The sequence below is a fragment of the Scyliorhinus torazame genome, chromosome 1 (genome assembly GCF_047496885.1).
Source record: "Scyliorhinus torazame isolate Kashiwa2021f chromosome 1, sScyTor2.1, whole genome shotgun sequence".
Lineage (NCBI taxonomy): Eukaryota > Metazoa > Chordata > Chondrichthyes > Carcharhiniformes > Scyliorhinidae > Scyliorhinus > Scyliorhinus torazame.
In genome coordinates this window covers 172,931,485-172,949,083 of record NC_092707.1, presented here as the reverse complement: position 1 = coordinate 172,949,083, position 17,599 = coordinate 172,931,485, and the positions used below count along the sequence as shown (strand labels likewise).

General features: G+C 51.5%; 1 pseudogene; it reads left to right on the top strand.

Annotated features, from left to right (window-relative positions):
* Positions 1–953: 953 nt before the first annotated feature.
* LOC140430846 (U2 spliceosomal RNA) lies at positions 954–1,163 on the top strand (annotated as a pseudogene).
* The last annotated feature ends 16,436 nt before the right edge of the window (positions 1,164–17,599 follow it).

Here is a 17,599-nt window from a genome sequence, read left to right as displayed (position 1 = left end):
ACAAAACACCAGCCATCTGCATACTAATGATCAATCCCTGGGAACAATAAGCAACATTTAGACACACAAAGCAAAACCAGACTCTTCGGCGCCAGCAGACGCCTACACAAAAGGAGGTGAACGACCACCTCAAGACCGCCCATCGATCAGGGAACCACTCCAGCATTGGAGAAAATCGAACCAAGTGATTGGGACAAAGTCCAATCACTTGGGACTAGGTACAGGGTCCGCTCCAAAAGGCGGGAAGCCCCTGGGGACTATAAGAATTGAGCCCCAAGTTCAAGTCGCTCTCTTCTTCTTCGGCTCGCTTCCAGCTCTCGTCACTCTTCAGCAGCCGACCGAACCTGTAAATCTTACTTCAACGCTCGCTATGAGATAGGCGCTCCTAGCTATCAATCTGTACCAACTTCAAATCCCTCAGGCTCAGAACCCGAACAAAAGGCCATTTGTTTCCCTGACCTGGTGGGCCAGTTCCAAGTTAAGTATTGGCCTGTTAGTTATAGAAGTAGCTTAGACGTAGAATTTATGCATGAGTAGTGATTACAGTGTATAATAAATGTGCTTTGATTTAAATCTTACTAATCGGTGTATTGGATTATTGATCATTACTCGGACTTGAACCACGTGGCGGTATCATAAAGATACCTGGCGACTCAAGAGCAAAGGTGATAAAACAGAGCAATTAAACTAAGGCAAAGTTAGCAACAATGGTAAAAATCGTCCTGTGGCAGGCATAGATGAGCCGCAAAATATCCATCGAGAACTTGGGGTGGAGGGTACTGCACGCCGCAGTCCCATACAACCATAGGTTGCATTGGTTCATGGACTCCAAGGGAGCGCAAGAGAGGAAAATAAATCTCTGGAGAAAAGGTTTCCCCATTGTGAATGTCTATTTCTGCAGAATGGGAAATATATAGCTTTTATACAGAACAGGCTTGAAAATTCAACCTTTTGTCGCTTCTCGGCCTTTTGGCTAAGATCAAGTGTAGTATCTGCTCGGCCTTTTGGCTCAGATTTAGTATGTCTCTCTTGTGGGGACCATGAATTGGATTCAATTTGAATTGGTTTTTGGAGCAGGCAAGGAGCTGGTATGGGGTTTGCCCCTGTCCACATTCTGAGCCCTGGCTTTGTAACTCTGAAAAAGTAATAAAATTCAACCGTCTCCAAACTTTCAATAATGCAGGATTTCAATGAACTGCTCAAACGTTCATCTCGTCTTAAAGTGGAAACTTGAAAAAGCAGGAAACACTTCCAATTCCAGCCTAAAATTTCAGGAAGATCGATATTTTCCTCCCCAAGTAGCCGGCATCGCCACCGGGAGTAGCGGCTTGGTTGGGTGACCTGTATGACTTCCTGCAGTTGGAGAAGATAAAATATAAGTTAAGGGGCTCTGCAGAGGGGTTTGAGAAAAGGTGGGGGATGTTTGTGCTGTGTTTGAAGAACTGTTCATCGCAGGGGAGTGGGGGGGGGGGGTGAAAAAGGGGAAAAAATTTGTACTTACTGTTTGGTTGATCATTGGGAAGTATGTTTCCCGGGGTGTTGTAACCTGCTTTGATACATGTTGGTAATAAAATATTTATTTATTTATTTATTTTAAAAAGGCTTGCTGCAGGACAGAAAACAAGCAATGCAGTGACATTTGAGAGTGAAGTATGTTGGTTTAAGTTTATAATACTGCAATGCAATCAGATCACAGTTTTCAATGAATGAAGACTGATCGGAGATTCTGTACAGATGATGAGCATTTTGCTTGAAATATAAAATTTCCCAGGTTGCGTTTAATAGCCATGGTGAATGAATTGCAGGGAAATTGCAGGTGGTTGTGTCCCATGTGACTACCTGCCTTTGTTCTTCTAGTCAAGAGGTTCCAGAGGTTTTGAAGGTGCGGTCAAAAGAAGCCTTGGAAACTCTTTATTGAGGTATTTTTGGTTTTACAACAACAAAATAAAGAGTGTACATGAATCTATAAACATAGTGCAAAAGCCATCTTTCTCCCTTACATGTCCCACATTTATTAACCCTCTACTCTAAGCTAAACTAACCCCCCCCCCCATCCCTTCCGCTGACAATTTTCCACAAAGTCGACGATGAACGGTTCCCACTTCCAGGCGAACCCTCACATTGACCCTCTCATGGCGAACTTGATTTTCCCCAAACAGAGAAAGCTAGCCATGTCAGATAGCCAGGTCTCCGAATTCAGGGGCTTGGTGTCCCTCCATGCTAATAATATCCATCTCCGGGCTACCAGGGAAGCAAAGACCAAAACGTCTGCCTCTTTCTCCTCTTGGATTCCCGGATCTTCCGACACCCTGTGCATCACCTTCCCTACTCGCAGGGTCTTGCCCGCCCAGACAAAGCCAGTGATCACTTTGTTGACCCGTTTAAAAAAGGACCGCGGAATAAGGATGGGGAGACACTGAAACACAAACAAGAATCTTGGGAAGCCGGTCATCTTCACCGTCTGTACCCTCCCAGCTAGTGACAACGGGAGCACGTCCCACCTCCGAAAATTGTCCTTCATTTGGTCTACTAGTCGGGCCAGATTTAGTTTGTGCTGCCGTTCCCATTCCCGTGCCACTTGGATGCCTAGATACCTAAAGCTCGCCCCTACCACTCTAGCGCCTGCTCCCCCAATCGCCTCTCCTGTCCCGTCGCCTGGACCGCAAACATCTCACTTTTCCCCATATTTAGTTTATACCCTGAAAACCGGTCAAATTCTGTTGGGTCGGATACATACAGGAGCAGGTCGTCTGCGTAAAGCAAGACTCTGTGCTCCAACCCCCCCGGACCAGCCCCATGAGGCTCTCAGTGCAATTGCCAGCGGCTCTATGGCTAAAGCGAACAACAGTGGGGAGAGGGGGCATCCCTGTCTCGTCCCCCGATGCAGCCTAAAATAGTCCGATGTTGTTCTATTCGTCCATACGTTCGCTACAGGTACCTGATACAGCAACCTGACCCATTCAATAAAGCCCCGCCCAAATCTGAACCGTCCCAGCACCTCCAACAGATATTCCCATTCTACTCGATCAAAGGCCTTCTCTGCGTCCATTGCGACCACTACCCCCACCTCCTACCTTCCGAGGGCATCATGATCACGTTTAATAGCCTTCTTATATTGGCCACCAACTGCCTTCCCTTAACAGACCACGTCTGGTCCTCCCCAATAACATCCAGAACATAATCCTCAATCCTGGAGGACAAAATTTTGGCCAGCAGTTTGGCGTCCACATTCAATAGGGATACCAGCCTGTAGGACCCACACAGCTCCAGTTCCTTGTCCTGCTTCAGGATCAGTGAAATCGTGGCCTGTGACATCGTCAGGGGAAGTACCCCTTTCTCCCTTGCCTCATTGAATGTCCTCATCAACAACGGTCCCAATATCCCAGAGAATGTTTTATAGAACTCCACTGGGTACCCGTCCGGCCCCGGGGCTTTACCCGACTGCATGGCTTTCAGACCCTCCGCTATCTCTTCCAACCCGATCGGGGCCCCCAGCCCTTCTACCAGCTCCCCATCCACCTTCGGGAGGTTCAGCCCCTCCTAGGAAGTGCCTCATTCCGTCAGGATGCATTGGAGGGTTCCGACCTGTACAGCCTACTGTAAAACTCCTTCAACGCCTTATTCACCCCTGCTGAGTCTCCCACCAGATTCCCATCTCCATCCTTTACTTTCCCTATCTCCCTGGCTGCATGTCGCATTACATTCATCCCCCACCTGGCCTGCAAAATCCTACCAACTGTCCTGGCTTGACACAATTCACACCTCTTTAACCTGAGGTTACCCCATCTCTGGATCTGTAAAGATTTAATCACCTGCTAATGCTCACATTCCAAGCATTGTCTGACATATTTGAATCTGTCTATATATATGTTTCTGGAACATACCTCTTCATTCACCTGAGGAAGGAGCAGCGCTCCGAAAGCTAATGACATCGAAACAAACCTGTTGGACTTTAACCTGGTGTTGTAAAACTTCTTACTGTGCTCACCCCAGTCCAACGCTGGCATCTCCACATCATCCCTCTTTCTAAGCTGCTGTGCAAGCATTCTGCTGGCCTCCTGTCCATGGTCATAGATCACCCCCCTTGCCTTTCTCAGCTGCTCTACCGCCTTCCCTGTGGTTAACAAGCAGAACTCGGCCTGTAGCCTCCGCCATTCCCTTAAAAGCCCTGCCTCTGGGGTCTCCGCATAGCTCCTATCGATCTGTAGTATTTCCTTTACCAGTCGGTCCGTCTCTGCCCTGTCTACCTTCTCCCTGTTGGCCCATATCGAGATCAGCTCTCCTATAACCACCGCCTTCAATGCTTCCAGGACCACCGCTGCCGAAATTTCCCCCGTGTCGCTGACTTCCAGGTAGTTCTGAATACATTTCCTCAGCCGGCCGCACATCTCCTCTTCAGCTAAACGACCCACGTCTAACCTCCAGTGCGGGTGCTGGTTACTGTCTTTACTAACCTGTAGGTGAACCCAGTGCGGGGCATGGTCTGAGATTGTGATCGCCGAGTACCCAGTGTCCACCACCCCCGTCAGTAAAGCCCTGCTCAGAATAAAGAAATCGATCCGGGAGTACACTTCATGCACGTGTGAGTAGAAGGAGAACTCCTTCACCCTCGGCTGCCCAAATCTCCATGGGTCCACCCTCCTATCTGCTCCATGAACCCTTTTAGTTCCTTTGCCATTGTTGGAGATGAAAATATTCACACGGACGCCTGAGGAGGAGTATAAAGAAGCAGTTTATTATTTCAGATCTGGGAGAAAAGGCCTTAGGCTCCGCAACTATTGATAGCACCCTTTCTCACTTGAGCTAAGGCTCACACGGGTTAATATAAAGATTCAAGGGGCGGAATTAGTTGTATTCTCAGACAATCAATCAACTATATTTACGTCACACTTCATTACATGCAGTCAATCAATTTTCTTAGCATCCGAGTTATCACATATATGGTTAAAGTGGGTGTTGTCTCACCCGTCCCTAACTTCATACAGAAGTCATTCAAAACTAACAATGATGTCCTGTCTGCAGCTGGGGTCCTTGAGCTTATCAAGGACACATAGCATTTCTTGTTCTGTGAAGCTATTATCAGCAGCTGTTGAAATACTCCCTAGGTTCTCATGAGGTAGTTTACACAGTTTGTAACTTGTGGCTAGTTTAGCCATTTTGTGTCTTAGTATTGATAAAATAGCTAACAGCCATTTTGTGTCCTTTCTGATATTAACAAGCATTGTGTAGACACTATCTATTTCTACAAATTGCTTCTTCTAAACAGGCATCTAAGCCAATGAGTACCTTTTGTCTCATCAGAACTATTCAAAAGTAATATAGGAGCACAAATGTAGTTACAGGGCCACCTATAATTTATATCATAGTCCAGTATCAGAAAATGCCCTCCAACAGCCATTGTTGGCAACCTGCCCGTTTTTGAGCTTGATCGGTCTAAACCAGGATCAATAACTTGTGTTGAAGTCCCCTCCCATGACCAAGTCATGCGAGTTCAGGTCCGGTATCTTCCCCGGCATCCTCTTTATGAACTCCACATTGTCCCAATTTGGCGCATACACATTTATTAGTACCACCTGCACCCCCTCCAGTTTCCCACTGACCATAATGTACCGGCCTCCCACATCCGAAACTATTCTACCCGTCTCAAACACCACCCGCTTGTGGATCAGGATCGCGACCCCTCTAGTCTTGAGTCGGTCCTGAGTGAAAGACCTGACCGACCCAACCTTTCCTCAATCTAATCTGGTCAGCTACTCTAAGGTGCGTCTCCTGCAGCATTACCACATCCGCCTTCAGTCCTCTCAGATGCGCGAACACGGGTGCCCTCTTGACTGGCCCGTTGAGCCCTCATACATTCCAGGTAATCAGCCTAGTTGGGGGGCACATGCCCCCCCCCCTTCGCCAATCAGCCATCACCTTTATTGGGCTAGTCTCCAGCCCGCGCTCTGCGCCTCCACGGCCCGCCCTCAGGCAGCCTCCCGCCCCCGCCCCCCTCTCTGTCCCTCAGCCACAGTCCCTCCCTTGTCAGCAGAACATTTTCCCCCCCCTCCCCCCCCCCCCCCCAGTAACAGCACAATGTAAATCGACCCCTTTGATAAGCCTAACATCTGCTCACCCCCACTACGCTTCCGTGAGCTAGCCCGCCCAGCTAGCTTGGTGGCCCCCACCCCTGGCGCCAGAAAGTCTCCCACCTATTGTTCCTTCCCCACCCTCCCTCCCGCTCATACATACATATTCAAATGACAAACAATCCCAACACAATTGCCCGACAGAGAAAACAACCGCTAAACAAAGAAAAGATCAAGCAAGAGATCCAACATTAGGGCAGCACGGTGGCACAGTGGATAGCATTGGTGCCTCATGGCGCTGAGGTCCCAGGTTCGATCCCGGCTCTGGGTCACTGTCCGTGCGGAGTTTGCACATTCTCCCCGTGTCTGCGTGGGTTTCGCCCCCACAATCCAAAGATGTGCCGGCTAGGTGGATTGGCCACACTAAATTGCCCCTTAATTGGAAAGAAAATTGGGTACTCTAAATTTATTTTTAAAAAAATTTTATTTAAAAAAAAGAGATCCAACATCTAAACAAACACACCTCCATCCCCCAACAGTGCAAATGTAAACGTTAACTCACTCAGCTCTGCAAATGGCCCCAAATTAATACAGAAGGAATAATGTCCACAAAACAAAAAACGAGAAACTTTTTTTTAAACATGAACATTGCAGCAAAGTTCAAAAATTCTCAGTCCACCACTAGTCCTTTCCTTTTTGTGAAATCCAACGCTTCCTCCGGCGACTCGAAATAAAAGTGTTGCTCCTCGTACGTGACCCAGAGACGGGCCGGATACAGCAGTCCGAAGTTCACCTTTTTCTTAAAAAGGGTCGACCTGATCTGGTTAAAGCCTGCTCTTCTCCTGGCCACCTCCGCACTCAGGTCCTGATAGACCCGCAAGATACTGTTATCTCATTTACAGCTCCGTGTCGGGGCCCACTGTAAAATGCACTCTTTATCCAAGTACCTGTGGAATCTCACCACCATTGCCCTCGGGGGGGGTCTCCCATTTGCGGCATCCTCGCGAGTGCTCTGTGAGCCCTGTCCACCTCCGAGGGTCGGGAGAATGCCCCATCCCCCAGCAGCTTCTCGAACATGTCCAATATGTGTGCCCCAGCGTCCGCTCCTTCGGACCCCTCCAGGAGCCCAACGATTCTCAAGTTCTGCCGGCGGGACCTATTCTCTAGGTCCTCCACCTTCTCCAGGAGCCTTTTCTGCTGGTCTCTCAGCATCCCCACCTCCAACCCCACCGCAGTTTGATGATCCTCCTGATCAGCCAGCGCCTTCTCTACTTTATGGATCGCCCGATCTTGGGCATCCAATCTAATCTCCAGCTTGGCAATTGACTCTTTAATTGGGCCCAGCAGTCCAGTTTCTGCTTGGCAAAGCCCTTCTGGATAACTTGCATCAGCTGCTCCGTTGATCGCTGGGTCGACGAGCCAGAGCTCCGGTCCTCCGCCATGCTTCCACCCGCCGCAGCTTCAGCCCAAGCCTTCTCTGTTCATCTGTTTCTGCCTTTGCGAGTACTCCTGGTCCTCCTCTCCATCCACAGATGTGGGAATTCAGTACACAATTGCCTCTGTCATCAATTTTTCATTTAAAGACCGGTAAATAAACCGGGGACAAAGGTCCAAAAGTCCGACCTGAGCAGGAGCCACCAAATGTGCGACTTACTCCTTCATAGCCGCCACCCGAAGTCCCTTGGAAACTATTTATCATGGTGTTGGTGCCACGCAACACCTTAATAGTTAAGGGTATCCCTTACTGTGAAGCAGGACTCATGTCCATACTGACTGTGCTGTGATAATTCCTACTGATACTGTGATGGACAGATACACGAACAACAGGTAGATTGAAGAGGGTGAGGTCAAGTAGATTTTTCCCTCTTGTTGGTTCTCTCGCCACCTGCTGCAGACCACAAGAGGCAAATTGGCAGATTTCCTATTAGTGAAATACATGTTTTTTTCTTATAATACTGTAGCCTCATGATAATGAATGAGACTAAAAGCTTTATATTCCAGATGTATTAATTAATTTAATTTAAACCAACTGAAGTGGTATTTGAACTCTCCAGTGCCTGGAATCAAGCACCTAAGCTTTCTGGTCCAGTAATATTACCACTGCTGCCATCCTTACCCAGTCTGGTCTACAATTTCAAAATGCATTCAATAAGATACCATTCAGGTGGTTGTTACTCAGGATTACTTATTTCCTGGGCCAAAATACATTTCTCTGCCACATCTGGATCTTATGGTGACTCCACATACTATCTGGATCTTCATTCACACAAAAAAAACTCCTAAAGTGCATCTTCCCATAACTCTATCCGCCAAATAGCTTTGGGACTCATTCATGTTCCATATGCATCTTCAAACCTGGATATCCATTTGTCAATACTCCACGCCAACTCAATATTACCGGAAACTGGCATTTGCGGCGCTTTCGGGGGTTTCCCCGATTCTTCGCTCTCCTCCCCCTCCCCCCCCAATTGTTGTCGGCCTTTGGGGCCGTCACGGACGTCAAGCGTGCTGGTTTGAAAACCGGCGAGGAACCCCGCGCAGGTGTTGGGCCGCTGGAGCTGAGGCGCGGGCCCAGGACGTGCGGCGGTCGGAGAAGCGGCGGCGGAGCCAAACGGAGGACGAGGCGGCAGGCCCGAAGCCAGGGCGCGATGTAGGTGAGATGTCCCACATTGGGTGGCTCCCGCCTAGAATGCTGTAAGAAGACTGAAGTCCAGTCCCAGGGAAATTCTGGAGGAATACAAAAAAGAGAAAGAAGTTTTTAAAAAAAAATATTTTATTAAGGTATTTGAAAATTTTTAGAACAGGAACATAAACAATGACATCAAAATGTTAAAATAAACATTTCCCCCCCCCCCCCCCCCCGGTCAATCTTCACGCACCTCAACCAAACAACAACAATCCACCCGCCCCTCTTTGGAATACTGCATCTGCTGACATTTTAATTTTCCCTGAGAAAGTCGACGAATGGCTGCCACCTCTTGGAGAACCCTAACATTGACCCTCTTACGGCAAACTTTATTTTCTCGAGACTGAGAAACCCAGCCATGTCACTAACCCAGGTCTCTACACTCGGGGGCTTAGAGTCCCTCCACATTAACAAGATCCATCTCCGGGCTACCAGGGAGGCAAAGGCCAAGACGTGGGCCTCTTTCGCCCCCGAACTCCAGGATCTTCCAACACTCCAAAGATCGCTACCTCCGGACTCGGCACCACCCCTGTTTTTGCACAGTGGACATTGCCTTAGCAAAATGCTGCCAAAACCCTCTAAGCTTCGGGCATGCCCAAAACATGTGGACATGATTTGCTGGGCTTCCTGCGCACCTCGACCCCTATCCTCAACCCCGAAGAACTTACTCATCCTAGCCGCTGTCATGTGTGCCCGGTGGACTACCTTAAATTGTATCAGGCTAAGCCTTGCACATGATGAGGAGGTATTAACCCTGCTTAGGGCATCCCGCCCATAGACCCGCCTCCATCTTTCCTCCTAGCTCGTCCTCCCACTTGCCCTTAAGTTCCTCCACCGGAGTTTCCTCCGCCTCAGAAAGCTCCTGGTAAATATCCAATACCTTCCCCTCTCCGACCCAGGTACTGGAAACTACTCTATCCTGTATCCCCCGTGGCGGCAGCAGTGGAAAGGCCGGCACCTGTTTTCTCAGGAAGTCTCGCACCTGCAAATACCTGAAACCATTCCCTGCTGGCAATGTAATTTATCCTCCAAAGCTTTCAAGCTGGGAAAGCTCCCGTCTATAAATAAATCCCCATCCTTCCAATTCCTGCCCTCTGCCAACTCCGGAACCCACCATCCACCCTACCCGGTACAAACCTGTGGTTATTATAAATCGGGGTGCAAATCGATGCTCCCTCCACTCTCTTATATCTCCTCCATTGCCCCCAGATCCTCAGAGCCGCCACTACCACCGGATGTGTGGAGTATCGGGCCGGCGAGAACGGCAGAGGTGCCGTTACCAATGCTCTCAGATTGGTGTCCTTACATGACACTGCCTCCATCCGCTCCCATGCCGACCCCTCCCCAAATGCCCACTTCCTAATCATGGCTATATTAGCCACCCAGTAGTAATTGCAGAAGTTCGGAGCGCCAAACCCATCCCCCCCACCCCGCCACCCACCGACTGCACTCCAGCAACACTTTCTTCACTCGCGGGGTTTTACTCTCCAACACAAAGCCCGAAATAATCTTATTCACCCGCTTGAAAAAGTCCTTGGGGATGAAGATGGGGAGGCACTGAAAGACGAACAGAAATCTGGGGAGGCCCGTCATTATCACGGTCTGTACCCTCCCCGCTAGTGACAGTGGGAGCATGTCCCATCTCTTAAAGTCCCCTTCCATTTGTTCTACCAACCAGGATAGGTTTAACTTGTGTAGTACCTCCCATTTCCGGGCCACCTGGATTCCCAGATATCGAAAGCTCTTCCCCACCATTCAAAGCGGCAGCTCTCCCAGTCTCTTCTCCTGTCCTCTTGCCTGGATCACAAACATCTCGCTTTTCCCCATGGTCAATTTACACCCCGAAAAATTGCCAAATTCCCCCAAGATTCGCATTACTTCCCCATCCCCTCCAAAGGATCCGCAATGTACAAGAGCAGGTCATCTGCATAGAATGAGACCCGGTGCTCCCCCCCCCCCCCCCCCCTACCCAGCCCTTTACAGTTCCTAGAGGCTCTTAACGCCTTGGCCAATGGCTCTATGGCCAGAGCAAACAGTAACGGGGAGAGTGGGCACCCTTGCTCCGTCCCTCGGTGTAGTTTAAAATACCCCGACCTCAGTCGGTTCGTGGGCACACTCGCTACTGGTGCCTGATAGAGCAACCGCACCCAGTCAATAAAGCCCTCACCAAACCCAAACCTTCCCAGCGCCTCCCACAGGTAATTCCACTCCACCCGATCAAAAGCCTTCTCCGCATCCATCGCTACCACCACCTCCATCTCCTTCGGAGGGCATTATAATAACGTTTAGAAGTCTTCGAACATTGGCCTCGAGTTGCCTGCCCTTAACAAATCCCGTCTGGTCTACCCCATCACCCCCGGGACACAGTCCGCTATCCTTGTGGCCAGTATCTTAGCCAGCAGTTTGGCGTCCACATTCAGTAGAGAAATCGGCCTGTGTGACCCGCATTGCTCCGGATCCTTCTCCCATTTCAGGATCAATGAAATCGAGGCCTGCAGCACTGTTGGGGGGGGGGGGGGGGGGGGGGGGGGAAGGGAGGGGAGGACTCCCATCTCTCTTGCTTCGTTAACGTCCTCACCAGCAGTGGGCTCAATATCTCTGAAAATGTCTTATAGAATTCCACCGGGTAGTCATCAGGCCCTGGGGCCTTGCCCGACTGCATGTCCTCCAGCCCCTTGATTATTTCCTCAATCTCAATTGGGGTATCCAGCTCCTCCACCAGGCCCTCAGGAACCTCAACTGATCCAGAAATTGCCTCATTCCCTCCACCCCAGCCAAGGGTTCTGACTCATATAATTTTACTGTAAAAGTCCTTAAACACCTCGTTCACCCCCGCTGGGTCAAGGACAGTATTCCCGTCTCTACCCTTTACTTTACCCATCTCCCTGGCCGCCTCTCTTTTCCTGAGCTGGTGCGCCAACATTCTGCTTGCCTTTTCACCGTACTTATAGATTGCCCCCCTTGCCTTCCTCAACTGTTCCACTGCTTTCCCTGTGGTCAACAGCCCAAACTCCACCGGTAACCTCCGCCGCTCCCTCAGTAGCCCCGTGTCCCGGGCCTCCGAGTATCTCCTGTCCACCTGGAGTATCTCCTCCACTAATCTATCCCTCTCAGCCCGTTCCACCTTTTCTCTGTGGGCCCGTATCGAGATTAATTCCCCTCTTACTACTGCCTTCACAGCTTCCCAGACCGTCGCTGAAGAGACCTCCCCCGTATCATTTGTTTCCAGGTAGTTCTGGATGGACTTGTTAACCCGCCCACAGATCGCTTTGTCTGCTAGCAACCCCACATCCAGTCTCCACAGCGGGCGTTGCCCTCTCTCCACACTAACCTGTAGATCCACCCAGTGTGGGGCATGATCCGACACTGCAATTGCTGAATACTCAGTATCCACCACCTTCGGTATTAGCGCCCTGCTCAGAAGAAAAAAGTCGATGCATGAGTATACCTTGTGGACATGTGAATAAAAGGAAAACTCCTTGGTCTTCAGCCGTGCAAACCTCCATGGGTCTACTCCCCCCATCTGTTCCATAAAACCCTTCAATTCCTTTGCCGCAGCCGGCCTCCTCCCTGTCCTGGAGTTTGACCGGTCCAATTCCAGATCAATGACGGTGTTAAAATCTCCTCCCATGATCAGGTTATGTGACTCTAAATCTGGGATCTTACCTAACACCCGCCTCGTAAATTCCACATCGTCCCAATTCGGAGCATATATGTCACGAGTACCACCCACACCCCCTCCAGCTTCCCACTCACCATTATGTACCAACCCCCCCTTGTCTGACACGATTCTCCCTGCCTCGAATGCCACTCGTTTGCTGATCAAATCGCTACTCCCCCTGGTCTTTCAGTCCAGCCCTGAGTGGAACACTTGGCTAATCCACACCTTCCTCAATCTCATCAGGTCTGTAACCTTTAGGTGTGTCTCTTGTAGCATTGTCACGTCCGCCTTCAGTTCCCTCAAATGAGCGAATACGCGAGCCCTCTTTTTTTTTTTTTTTTTTTAAGATAAATTTTTTTTTCCCCTTACAAACAATAAACCCCCCCCCCCCACCCACCCCGTAACAAAATAACACGAAATCGCACGGAGCAAGATATATACATGGCAAAATGGTATATTTACATAGCTTTATACACTGGCTCTCTCACGCACGTGCCTGTTTCCCCCACCCTTCATGTTATCTCCTGCTCATCCATCCCCCCAAGCAATCCCCCATTCCCCCCCCGCCCCCCCCCCCCAGGGTTGCTGCTGACCGATCTTCCTCTAACGCTCCGCAAGATAGTCTAGGAACGGTTGCCACTGCCTGTGGAACCCCTGCGCAGATCCTCCTAAAGGCAAACTTAATCCTCTCCCGCTTTATGAACCCAGCCATGTTGTTTATCCAGGCCTCCACGCTAGGGGGCTTCGCCTCCTTCCACATTAGCAAGATCCTTCGCCGGGCTACTAGGGACCCAAAGGCCAGAATGCCGGCCTCTTTCGCCTCCTGCACTCCCAGCTCGTCCACTACTCCAAATATTGCTAGCCCCCAGCTTGGTTTGACCCGGACTTTCACCACCTGAGATATTGCTCCCGCCACTCCCTCTCCAGAACCCTTCCAGTGCCGGGCATGAACAAAACATATGGACATGGTTCGCCGGGCTCCCGGAGCACCTTCCACATCTGTCCTCTACCCCAAAGAACCTACTCAACCTCGCCCCCGTCAAGTGCGCTCTGTGAACCACCTTAAATTGTATCAGGCTGAGCCTGGCACACGAGGAGGAGGAATTAACCCTACCCAGGGCATCAGCCCACCGACCTTCCTCGATCTCCTCCCCCAGCCCCTCCTCCCATTTACCCTTCAACTCTTCTACTAGCGCTTCCCCCTCTTGGTGTATTGCCGACACCTTGCCCTCCCCGCCCCATACACCCAAGATCACCCTATCTTGAATTTCTTGTGCTGGGAGCAATGGGAATTCCCTGACCTGTAGCCTCACAAAAGCCCTCACCTGCATATATCTAAAAGCATTTCCCGGGGGTAACTCAAACATCTCCTCCAGTGCCCCTAGGCTCGCAAATGTCCCGTCAATGAACAGGTCCCCCATTCTTCTAATCCCCGCCCGATGCCAGCCCTGGAACCCCCCGTCCATCTTCCCCGGGACAAACCGGTGGTTACCCCTGATCGGGGACCACACCGAGGCTCCCAATGCACCCCTGCGCCGTCTCCACTGGCCCCAGATCCTTAACGTTGCCGCCACCACCGGGCGCGTGGTATACTTTGACGGCGAGAACGGCAGCGGTGCCGTCACCAACGCCCCCAAGCTCGTTCCTTTACAGGACGCCATCTCTATCCTCTTCCATGCTGCCCCCTCTCCCTCCATGACCCACTTGCGGATCATCGCCACATTTGCTGCCCAGTAGTAGCTCCCCAGGTTTGACAGCGCCAACCCTCCTCGGTCTCTACTGCGTTCCAGGAACCCTCCTTACCCTCGGGGTCTTATTTGCCCACACAAGCCCCATAAATACTCCTACCTACTCTCTTAAAAAAGCCCTTGGTGATCACGATGGGAAGGCACTGAAACACAAACAGAAACCTCGGAAGGACCACCATTTTGGCCGACTGCACTCCACCCGCCAGCGAGAGCGGTAACATGTCCCATCTTTTGAAGTCCTCCTCCATTTGGTCCACCAACCTCGTCAGATTCAGTTTATGTAGGGCCCCCCAACTCCTGGCTATCTGGATCCCCAGATGCCGAAAACTCCCCGCCGCCCTCCTCAGCAGTAGGTCCCCTATCCCTCTTTCTTGGTCCCCTGCCTGTATTACAAAGAGCTCACTCATCCCTACATTGAGCTTGTAGCCCAAAAACTCCCCAAACTCCCTTAGAGTCTGCATGACCTCCACCATCCCCTCCATTGGGTCCGCCACGTACAGCAACAGGTCATCCGCGTACAGCGACACCCGATGCTCTTCTCCCCCTCGGACCACCCCCCTCCATTTATTAGACTCCCTCAGTGACATGGCCAAGGGTTTGATCGCCAATGCAAACAACAGGGGGGACACCTGCCTCGTTCCTCGGTACAGCCGAAAGTACTCTGACCTCCGCCGGTTCGTCACTACACTCGCCACCGGGGCTCTGTAAAGGAGCTTAACCCATCTAATAAACCCTACCCCAAACCTACGCAGCACCTCCCAGAGGTACTCCCACTCTACTCGGTCAAAGGCCTTTTCCGCGTCCATAGCTGCCACTATCTCCGCCTCTCCCTCCTCCGATGGCATCATTATCACGTTTAAGAGCCGCCGCACATTAGTGTTTAATTGCCTGCCCTTTACGAATCCCGTCTGGTCCTCATGGATCACCCCCGGGACACAGTCCTCAATCCTCGTGGCCATCACTTTTGCCAATAACTTAGCGTCCACATTGAGGAGCGAAATCGGCCTGTACGATCCACATTGCAGTGGGTCCATGTCCCGCTTTAGAATCAAGGAAATTGTCGCTTCCGACATTGTCGGGGCAGGGTCCCCTCCTCTCTTGCCTTGTTAAAGGTCCTCACTAGTAGCGGGGCCAACAGGTCTATGTACTTTCTGTAGAACTCCACCGGGAACCCATCCGGCCCCGGGGCCTTCCCCGTCTGCATACTCCCAAAACCCTTGCTCAGCTCCTCCAACTCGATTGGTGCCCCCAAACCAGCCACCTCTTGCTCCTCCACCCTGAGGAACCTCAGTTTATCAAGGAATCGTCTCATCCCCTCTTCCCCCACTGGGGGCTGGGATCTGTACAGCTCTTCATAGAAGGCCTTGAATACCTTGTTTATTTTCGTTACACTCCGAACCGTGGCTCCCCTTCCATCTTTGATTCCCCCTATTTCCCTCGCTGCCGTCCTCTTACGGAGCTGGTGTGCCAGCATCCGGCTAGCCTTTTCCCCGTACTTGTAGGTCGCCCCCTGTGCCTCCGCCTTCCCCGTGGTCAACAGGTCAAACTCCGTCTGGAGCCGTCGTTTTTCCCCAAGTAATCTTTCCTCCGGGGCCTCTGCATATCTCCTGTCCACTCTCAAAATCTCCCGCACTAACCTCTCCCTTTCCATGCCCTCTATCTTCTCCCTATGAGCCCTGATGGAGATTAGCTCTCCCCTGATCACCGCCTTCAACGCCTCCCATACCACCCCCACTCGCACCTCCCCATTGTCATTGGCCTCCAAGTACCTTTCGATACACCCCCTCACCTTCCCACACACCACCTCATCTGCCAGCAGTCCCACATCCAGCCGCCACAGCGGGCGTTGGTCCCTCTCCTCTCCCAGCCCCATTTCCACCCAGTGCGGGGCGTGGTCCGAAACGGCTATGGCCGGATACTCCGTCCCCTCCACCCTCGGGGTGAGCGCCCTGCCCAGAACAAAAAAAATCTATCCGGGAGTAGGCTTTGTGCACGTGGGAGAAGAAAGAAAATTCCCTGGCCTGCGGTCTTGCAAATCTCCATGGGTCCACTCCCCCCCCATCTGATCCATAAACCCCCTAAGCACCTTGGCCACCGCCGGCCTCTTTCCCATCCTTGGAGCGGTCCAGTGCTGGGTCCAGCACTGTATTGAAGTCCCCTCCCATTATCAGGCCTCCTATCTCCAGGTCCGGAATGCGCCCCAACATGCGCTTCATGAATCCAGCATCATCCCAGTTCGGGGCGTATACATTTACCAACACCGCCCACGTCCCTTGCAACCTACCGCTCACCATCACATATCGCCCTCTATTATCCGCTACAATAGTCTTGGCCTCAAATGACACATGCTTTCCCACCAAAATTGCCACCCCTCTATTTTTCGCGTTCAGTCCCGAGTGAAATACCTGTCCTACCCATCCCCTTCTTAACCTGACCTGATCCGCCACCTTCGGGTGTGTCTTTTGGAGCATTGCCACGTCTGCCTTCAGTCCCTTCAAGTGCGCGAACACTCGAGCCCTCTTCACCGGCCCATTCAGGCCCCTCATGTTCCACGTGATCAGCTGGATTGGAGGGGCTTTTTTGCTCCCCCCCCATATCACTCCCGTAAGTCAGCTGACAGCTGCTGACCCTGGCTTCCCCCGCCATCCCTTTAACCCCCCCGTGTGGGAGTATCCCAATCAATATACGTTCCTTCGTTCCCCTTCCCGCGCGCGGGAAAAAAACCCACGCTTTCCAAAGCCTGCCCCGCCCCCTCTGGCGCAGCTCCTGTCGCGGCCTTGTCTCTCTCCCCCATCCCATATAACATTTCCTGCGCGTGATTGACCCCCTATATACAACAACCATCACACATCAACCCTCAAACAGCCCCCACCCTCACAAACCCTCAGTTAGAGTCCAACTTTTCAGTTTGTATAAAGGTCCACGCCTCTTCAGGCATTTCAAAGCAGTAGTGTTGGTCCTTATATGTAACCCACAGTCGCGCTGGCTGCAGCATTCCAAATTTCACTCTTTTCCGATGCAGCACCGCTTTGGCCCGGTTGAAACCCGCTCTCCGCTTAGCAACCTCCGTGCTCCAGTCCGGGTCTATTCGGATCTCTGCATTGTCCCACTTGCTGCTCTGCTCCTTCTTGGCCCATTTCAGGACCCTCTCTCTGTCCGTGAACCGGTGAAATCTCACCACCATCGCCCTTGGCGGCTCATTTGCCTTGGGCTTCCTCGCCAACACCCAGTGTGCCCCGTCCAGCTCCAGCGACCTCGAAGGGGCCTCCGCGCCCATCATCGCCCCGATCATCGTGCCCGCGTATGTCGCGGCATCGGCCCCCTCCACTCCTTCTGGGAGACCCAGGATCCGCAGATTCTTTCTCCTCGACCTGTTCTCCAGGTCTTCGAGTCTTCCCGCCCACGTCTTGTGTAGCGCGTCGTGCCGCTCCACTCT